Raw genomic sequence first — 9,922 nt, 5'->3', positions numbered from 1 at the left:
CCACCTGATATCAACCCAGGGTCGCAATGTGGCACATGCTCTGAAGGTTCTGCCCAGGTGGATGTGATAATTTCAAAATGCTGTTGATTTCACTGACCTATGGATGAGGAATCCCTTCCAATTTCCACCGGCGGATACAGTCAACCTTATAGTCTCCATTCACCCATGTATTTGCTGCCATTGTATGGCTAGGGTAGTTGTTCATTTGCTCTGTTCTCCATTCTCTGTTATGGTACCAGATGTTCTCTGCAGGCCCCAATGGGCTACCATGTCTTTCATGAGCACCATGGTTTGTTGTCCAGCACTCCATTCTTTACACTGAGGAAGATCAGTTCTAGGTGGGCTCATGGACCTGAGCCAGATGACCTGGGCAAGCCAGAACTCCCACCCCTAGGACTCATGGGTCCTAGCCCAAAGTCCCAGGCTATGCAACTTGTGACATGCTGGAATCCCCATTCCTGGAGTTCATGGAGCTGACACCCACCATGCAAGTGGGCCCAATGACCTGGGCCAGGAAACCCAGGCCCCTCCAAACCCCCAACCCTGAGGCTCACGAATCCAGCACCCAAAAACAGGTGGGCCCCTAAGACCTGGGCCAGGAGACCCAGTCCCTGGGACTCAAGGATCCAGTACCCACCATGAAGGCAGACCCAGGGTCCAGGGCCATGTAACATGAGACCCACCGGAATCCCCACCCCTGGTGTTCATGGTACCCACCATGCAGGTGGGTCCAGGAGCCCAGGTCCGTGACCCAGGAACTAGGGGACCCTCATCCCCAGTGCTCATGGGCCTGGCACCCATTAAGCAGGTCACTGGGCCAGAAGAACCAGGCTCCTCCAGATCCCCAAACCCTGGGACTCATGGGTCCCTCACCCACCTCACAGGTTGGCTGAAAGTTCTGGGACATACGACACAGGTTCCATCAAACCCCCCACCCCTGACACTCATGGACCCAACCCCTACCACACACAGATGGGCCCCAGGACCTGTGTCAGGAGACCGAAGCCACTCTGGACCCCACACCCCTGGGGTTCACGGACCCAGCATCTACCACTCCCAGACTGGCACGGCTCATCTCTGCTTAGCATCCACCAGCTGTGCTTCAGCCTTTTGATCCAGCCTGCCCCAAGTTCCAACTTGTGCTGGTAGATGCTGCAGCCTAGCCTTGCCCAATCACCCCCAGTCCCAGCTTGAGTGTGAATTGGCTGATGTTACAGTCCAACCCAGCACCTCCTACACCTCACCCTGGCTCTCAGATCCGCCAGTAGATTTTACGAACTAGCCCGGCTTGGTCCATCCCCTGACCTGACCCATATGTATGACTGCGGGTACTGTAACTTGGTCTGGTTTAAGCTGCTCCTTGCCTTGGTTCTTGCATTTACCTCCAACGACTGCAACCTGACAAAGGAATTCACCAAGCTCTTCTATCTATAGTCTCCTGCTAGTGGCAGATCATGTGCACACTGGTGTCTCTGGCCTAGGTAGACTTTGTCCACATCTTGTCCTGGCAGGAATGGTGTCCTAGCCCAACTGATCCATATGCTTTCCAGTTCTTACTATTGCATGTTGCATACCCAGAAACAGCTTTTACATGGTTCAGTGAGAGCCGAGACCTAGCCCAACCCATTCTACATCCACCCTGACTCTCACAAGTACCAGTGAGAGCTACAGTCTACCCTAGTCTGGCCCTCCCCAGACTCAGTCCTCACCCATGCCAAGGAAGATTACAGCAGTGTTCAGCCCAGCACAATGCACTGCTTCTGGCTCTCGTGTACACCAGTAGGAATTCCTACCCAGCCAGGGTGTTCCCTGGCTCCCCAACCATGCCTCTTCCCAGCACAGTTCTTGTGCATGTCAGTGGAGATCGCTGTTCCACATGGATGAGTCCACATACTCCCTTACAGATTCTACTCCAAGACCTGATTCACTCACGTATTCTGATTCACTCATGTATTTGTCAACTTCATGCCCTGGCCTCACAGTACTTGTTCCCTTTTCTGACACTCACTGTGGGTTCCATGTTGTAGCCCTTCTTGTAGAGTGGCCTTGTCCATGGAAGTCCCAGACAAGTCATTCCTCACCTGAACATGAGCCTTCAAGTCCCTGCTCATCCCCATCTGTGTCATCTCCTAGAATCCCTGCAACCCCCATGTTCCCATAGTGCACTGCTGGGCAGCAAGTGGTTTTCGCCCAGCACTGCTGGCACCTGGATCGCCTGGCCTAGATTCTCCCAGATGCAGCCACACAATAGGAGTCAAGCATCCATACCTCATTCCAGACTCACCTGAGCTCCACCCACAGCATAGGTCCTGAGCATCCCCAGACCCACTCAAGATCTGCCCACAGCTTCGTGGCTGTGGATGGAGAAAATTCTCACTCTTCAGACCCAGATTAGCTCAAGATTTGCCCACCACATGGCAGTAGTAGATGGAGCTAGGATCCCTGCAAAATGCATTTTCTATGAACTTCTTAAAGACCTCTGCTTTTCACAAAGGCCTTAACTTTGGGGGTTCAGGTAAAACTAGGTTGCACATTGGTGATTTAAGAAGCATTGTCAGGTACACACTTAGATATATAGCTCAGACTTGCAAAAGCATGGTAGTTATAAAAGAATCTTGAAAAGCATGGTCTAAACCCTAATGGAATACAAATTGCAAACTCACTGGTGATTATCACAATTCAAAACAAGTGGCTTGATTCAGTTTAGTTATGCTTAATAATATTTTCACAGAATTCGTCACTTAAAAATACTGTGTAGGCTTCATAGAAAAACTAGAAAAGTAATTTTCTCAGGGAGATTGACTGTTTCTTTACCTGTTCAAAGACACAGTGTGTGGGTGTGAAGGATAAAGATGGAAAGAGCTATGAGAAAATCATAAGACCTGACTTGCCCACAGGCCACATCATAGGAAGCTGACGGGTTAAGAATTGTCTATAGAAGTAAATGTCTTTTCCTTGGCCCTGGGGGATTTAAACTTCCAGCAGCCAGGAGGCTGTTGGTGGGCCCCAGGAAGGGGTGTCCTGCTCAGATCCCGACTCCAGCCACCATGTGCACGTGGTGAGCTGTCCCTGGGTGGCCAGGGCGCCATTTGGCACCAGGCTCTGCCTGTTGGCCACCTGGCCAGGGAGCTGTGGGGTATTGGTTGTCTGAATCGCTGCTTTGGTAGCTCCAGGTTGATCCCACTGTGCTTCTGAGATCTTAGTCAATCCTAAACATTCCCAATGGCAGTAACTCTTCCTTTGAAGAAATCGGTAACAGAACGGAATGTACTGGGCAGGACTGAGCAAACCTTAGCCTACAAGCAAAACCAGAAACCAGCATGGAGCACAGGTCATGCCGAGCCATGCTCTTGTACCTACTGGTCTACTTGAGTTAAGGACACTAAGCCACACTGTCTAAGGCAGAGGCCAGGACAAATGAGGGACTGAGACAAGCTGAGTCAGAGCAACCACTGGCAGGCGCATGATCTACGGCTAGGAACAGACCCAGTTGGGGAGGTAAGGGGACACCTTAACTGGGTTGAGGTTCCCACCAAGGGGCACGTGTGCTGGAATAGGGGCTGTGTTCTATCTAGGAAACAGTTGCAATCTCCCGAGGCACTAGTGTGGGCTGGGATTGGATGCACCAGGCCAGGCCAGACCCCAACATCATCTGGTGTCCTGGAGAACCAGGGTGGATGTGGGACTGACTAGGTTGGGTCTCAACCCCCTACTGAGCCATGTGAGAGCTGTACGTGGGTATGGACGAACAATGGCTGGGCTGAAACATCCAACAACAAGAACCAGAATGGGGTGAAAGCCAGCCAGGAAAAGCCACTGTTCCTGCTAGGACATGAGGTGAACTGAGTAGGGCTGGCTCAAGGACCCCCTGGTATGCGCAAAATCTGGCATTGGGAGAGGTTCTGATGGAGGAGCCTGGGCAACTCCTCTGGCAGGACACAGTCCCTGCAGGTAAGCGCAAGAAGCATGATAGGAAACAGCCCAGAATAGGCCATGGAAAGTTTCCCACTGGCATACATTTGGCATGGATCAGGGGCAGATCAGGCTGAATCAGTTCATGTCATCCACTGGCAAATCCGAACACCAGAACAGAGTGTGGATCAGGCCAGGATTGGTCGCGACAAAACCAGTGCACACTTTGGAATGCTAGGGTGAGGTTGCCTGTACTGGATTTGACTGCAGCACCCAACCAAATCCAGGAAGGGAGGGGCAGAGCCGGCAGGGGGATTAAGGGGCTGGTCCCACTGGAGAGCTTGGGCTGGGATGGGGACAGACCAGACTAAGCAAGGCTGCAACACCTGTGCGCTGCAAGTGGACTAGATCAGGGAAAAGCCAGGCTGGGCGGATTATTCCTGCTGGTGCAACCATAAATTAGAGTGGGTGAGGGATGTTTGGGCTTAGCCACAGCATCAGCTGGCAGAAGCTGGCACTGGGGACTAATTCTGTCGAGTCAAATATAGAACCACCCAAAGAGTGCATAAACCGGGACTGAGAGACCTGGGAGGGAAATAGTGGGTTCCCCCCTCTTGGGTCACTAGTCCCGTGGGAGGGCATGAAAACTAGGATGGGGGCTGGGGTGGCTAGACAGAGAGGCACTCAACAACATCCGTGAGGGCTGGAGAGTTGAGTTGGTTAGATGGAACTAAGCTTTAATACCCACTGACAAGTACAAGAGCCAAATAGGATGTGGGACAGATTGGACTAGTCTGCTATACATACTGGCAAACCAGGGTAGGGGGCGGGCCTGGTGGGGGTTATTGTGGGTCGCCCCAACTAGGCTGCAGCTCTCACTGGTTGATGAAAGGGCCAAGTACGTGCTGGGCAGAACCAGGCTGGACTGCAACACCCATTGGTTCCAGTGCAAGTCAGGACTGAAAACAGAACCAACCCAGCAATTGAAACCACCAGTTGATCGTGGTGATGGACTGTGCCGGGCCCTGTGCTTGCTAGAACATACAAGAATCTGGTCTGGGAATACCTCGAAGTTTCTTTGGAGATCTCCCCAATCGAACTGCTGGACTCAGAACCCTAGCCAAGAAAAGACAGAGGACAGAGCAAGTCAATCAACCACCTCAGCTATATTTTGACAGCGAAATACTGGGCAAATGAAGACTCTATGATGGACTGTGTCAAACAGTGGACGACCTCATCGAGCGAAACTGGCACTGATTCATAACTGGAGAACTATTAAAACCATTTGAGCAAGGATCTCAGAGCATGCCCCACATCTGGGACTTGGGGTGGGTGGGAAACTGGGTGGGGCTTCTCCCTCAATATCTCCCTTTACCTCAGATACATGATGGAAACAATATGGACATAATACTATTACCCACTTCCCTATACCCCCTGAACCTTTTTTTTTAACCGTAATTAACTATGTAAAGATTGTCAACAAAAATATAATAAAAAAAAAAAGAAAAAAAAGAAGTAAGTGTCTTTTATAAAATGTGGCTAGATTCCCTGAGTTGATTAAAAAGAAATAAAAAGTTATTTGCTATTTGTGGATATTGTTTCATATTTTAAATGGAAAAAAATGGTTTGATTTTTATTAAAGTCTTGAATCTTAGGGATCTGACACTGATAATTCCAACAGGTGTTTAAACAGGATTTTGGAATGTTTACAGGGTAAACCTTTAGGCCTTTGTTGTCAGGGAATGGCCTAGTTTGGGCAAAATAGGGAGGAAAATTATGAAATGTGGAACATTTCTTAGTCATCAATTATCATTCTTAAAGTTGCCAGTTGGGATCAGGGTACTGGAATGTACTCTGTGTTACTCACCATGTGTTCATATGCAGGGATGGACAGAGAAGCCCTTTATGTAATAATAGCTGCCTGGGACCAACAACCGTGTAAAAGGCTAAGAGAGGTTACAGTAATTTCTCCCTCTGTTTCATTGCACTGTGAGCAGCTTTGAAAGGGGCTCATGATCATATCACATACACATGGACATTGAAAAAATTTAAAAATCCTTATTTAAGGATGAAGGAATAGGGGCTTGAAGAAGCAAAAAGAAGCAAGCTCAATGACATTGGCAAAGATAGAACAAGGACTAGGCTTGGCAATCATTTTCAAGATTATGTCTTGTGGATCCATATCATGTCATCTCATGCTGTGAAAAGAATGAAAAATTGCAGATGCATTTATAACCATCATTTGTTTATTTTCACTGCCGTCTAAATCAATAATTGTCAATCCGGTGTGTTTTTGTTTCTGCCCTAACCTAGGACTTACCAATGAAAATACGTAAGTTTAAAAAAAAAAAAAGGAGGGGGCAGCATGATGACTCAACTGGCTACTCCTTGACCTACAAGTGCTGGAATCTCAAATGGGCACTAGTTCATGTCCCAGATGCTCCACTTCCAACCCAGCTCCTTGCTCTTAACTTGGGAAAGCAGAGCCCAAAGCCTTATGTTGCACCTGCATGGGAGGCCTGAAGAAAGCTCCTGGCTTAAGATTGGCTCAGCTCCAGCTATTGCAGTCACCTGGGGATGGAAGATCTTTGTCTTTCCTTCTCTCTGCAAATCTGTCTTTTCCAATGAAAATAAATAAATCTTTTTAAAAAAGAAAAATCTCATTTGGTTTTCCAGTGAAGTGTGTCTCTCACTTGGAATTTTGGTATGTCTCCAAAAGTTGTCTCTCTCCCATTTTGACTGGAGCTTTATAGGACAGCGGCTCCAAAAGGAAACTTTTGAAACAGGGAACTTCAGGGCCTTCCATGCTCTCCTCTTTCAAATTTCCCTGAAAATATTTCTTGGCATTAACATCTGTTATTTGGTATTTGAACCAAATGCATCACAGAGCTGTACTTTCCTTTACTGTGGAGACAGAATGAACTTCATTTTAAATAAGAAAGGCAATCAACTAAGATTCTATATGCTGAGATGGGTCATGAGACATTGACAACAGATTAAACAAAATCTTTGAATCACTGTCTTCCAGAGCAAACACCAGCATGGTGTCTTCATACATCACAGAAACATCCCTTAGAAGTTCCAGTCCCCTTTAACTTTATGCCCAATGTAATAATACACTGGCTTCTTTGCTCACAACTTTGTATAGCACAGTTTCAAATTTACCTTTACACTGGTAACTATGCTCTCACTGTCTTCCTCAGTAAATTCTCTTTCTTGTCCCCATATTGCTCTTTCAATAGGAATTTTTGAAAGGACTGTCCCTTGTTCCTCATCTTGGGTCATCTTTGCATTCAGGCATTGAGCCATGATGGATTCGATGTCCTTCAGCTTCACAAACTGTTCAGATAAAGTCCCCGGCAACATAATTATGAAAGTGACTGAGATTATCTGTGTCCCCAAGTGACTAAACACACAAAGCAAACTGTGGGTATTTTCTAGATTCCAAAGATCACACTCACATTATTAGCACAGAGTCCCTGAACAAAGTACAAATTCTTCCTTTGGTACACATAACTTTAACAAGTCCTCTAACAGGGATAAAATGTCATTTCATTTTTCCCTGATCTTCAGACTACTGATTCCATTTATTAACCCAAGATCTCATTTTGCTTTTCTATAACAAAATTAGGAAATATCTGTAAACCATTAAATTGCCTTTCTTAAACAGTTATTCAGCAGCAGGCATTTGTGTGGTGGTTGAGTCACCACCACTGCTTGGAGTGCCTGCATCCCATACTGCAGTGGCTGGTTCAAGTCCCCACTACTCTATTTGCAATTCAGCTCCCCTTTAAGGTGTATCCAAGGAAAAAACCAAGGATGGCTCAAATAACTGAGTCCTTGCCATTCATATGGATGGAGTTCCAAGCTCCTGGATTTGGCCTGGCCTAATCCTGGGTGCTGTGGGCTTTGAGGAGTGAATCAGCAAATGGAAGATTTTCTCTGTCTTCTCTCTTCCAAGTAAAAATAATAATAATAAAAAATTTTAAATCCCTACTTTTTATACGATTATTGCTTACTAGTGTTTTTTTTAAACGGTTCGTTCATTTTATTTGAAAGTTAGAGTTACATATATAGAGAGGGAAACACACACAAAGAGAGAGAGAGAGAGAGAGAGAGAGAGAGAGAGAGATCTTCCTTCCATTGGTTTCCTCTCCAAATGGCTGCAGCAGCCAGAGAGAGGTGGGCCTTTCCAAAGCAGGAAGCTAGGAGCGTCTTCCAAGTGTACCACATGGAGCAGGAGTTCAGGGACTTGCGCCATCCTCCACTGCTTTTCCCACGCCATTAGCAGGGAGTTGGATTGGTAGTTGAATAACTGGGACCAAAACTGGTGCCCATATGAGATATAGGTGCTATAGGCTGAGGATTAATCTACTATGTACCACCCCTACAAATGGTTTTTTTTTTTAAAGATTTATTCATTTTATTACAAAGTCAGATATACAGAGAGGAGGAGAGACAGAGAGGAAGATCTTCCGTCCAATGATTCACTCCCCAAGTGAGCCGCAATGGCCGGTGCTGTGCTGATCCAAAGCTGGGAACCAGGAACCTCTTCCAGGTCTCCCACGTGGGTGCAGGGTCCCAATGCACTGGGCCATCCTCAACTGCTTTCCCAGGCCACAGGCAGGGAGCTGGATGGGAAGTGGAGCTGCCGGGATTAGAACCGGCGTCCATATGGGATCCTGGTGTGTTGAAGGCAAGGATTTTAGCCGCTGAGCCACACAACCGGGCCCAACAAATGGGATTTTTAAAAAGAGGTTTATTGCTTACAAGTCATATCTGAATGGGTCACTGAATAGATAACAGTATACAGTGTATATGATGGGAAATTGGATTTACAAGAACTGAGTGTTTACAGTCCACAATTTACTTTCGACCCATTGCCCTACCCACAGCAGCTGATATCTCCTCCCTCAACATCGTTGCAAATCAAAAAACCCATCTGACTTTCCATGTTTTCTTTTTAGACTCTAGGATCCGAGTTTAACTGGAATTAATGGTTAACAGCTGATATCTGACAGCATGATTAAGTTCAGCTTTGTCTAGCAACCATATTCAAGGTGAGTCTCCTGAAAGACTCAGGAAATTCAAGTTGTACAGTTGTGTCTGTGTGTTACCTGCACGATAACAGTACAAAGAAAAATACATATACCTAAAGTATTAAAAAGCTAGCAACGCTAAAGCACATCTGATATACCTAAGGAACTTTCATAGATATTCAAAGAGACAATGTTACACAATATTGGAAAGCAGTAAAAGCAAATATACAAATGAAGGGAATATTACCCACACACTCTCATTTAGCAGAGGATGAAGACAATTTTGGAAGCAGAAAGCTGTTCTTATTAAGAACTGCAGCAAATAAACACAAAGATATTTTCAGGTATGGCTTCAAAGATTACTTAATGTTTCTTTCAATGCTTGAAGCTTTTTTTTTTTTTTGAGCTACAGGTGCCTTGAAAAAAATGTTTACAATGAAACATGATTCTAAAATTCTAAAATGTCTAGTTTCACATTTGAAAAAGTTTTAGTTAATATTGATAATTTGCGACGGGAGGCAGAACGAAAGGAAAGTAGTAGTGTATTCAATGATAAGTATTTTACTGATTAAAAAGACATTCAAGAACAATGTTTAAAAATCACAAGCATTGATTTGTCTCATTGATGAGTCAGTTTTCATAGGAAACTCCATTCAATGCTAAGTGTATATAAGTACATTCACTGATGATCAACAAAGACTATTTATCAATATGTCTGTAGCAGATTCATTAAATAGAAAATTCCATACACATAAAGTCATTCAGAGCTCTTTGAGAGATTTATAGAAACATCACTGAGGATGGAGCAAAGGGCACAAACCAAGAGAGTAAACAGAAATAAAGATGGAATATTGAAGTGCGGACAGTGGTTAGATAATGGTGGTAGGTTGTGAGCAAGAGGCATGAGGAGGAAAAGAGGGAGGGGAGTAACACAATTCAGGTTTCTGTAGAACTGTGACGGTCTTCAGCAT

The sequence above is a fragment of the Ochotona princeps genome, chromosome 11 (assembly GCF_030435755.1).
Source record: "Ochotona princeps isolate mOchPri1 chromosome 11, mOchPri1.hap1, whole genome shotgun sequence".
Lineage (NCBI taxonomy): Eukaryota > Metazoa > Chordata > Mammalia > Lagomorpha > Ochotonidae > Ochotona > Ochotona princeps.
Note: the sequence above shows the minus strand (reverse complement) of the source record.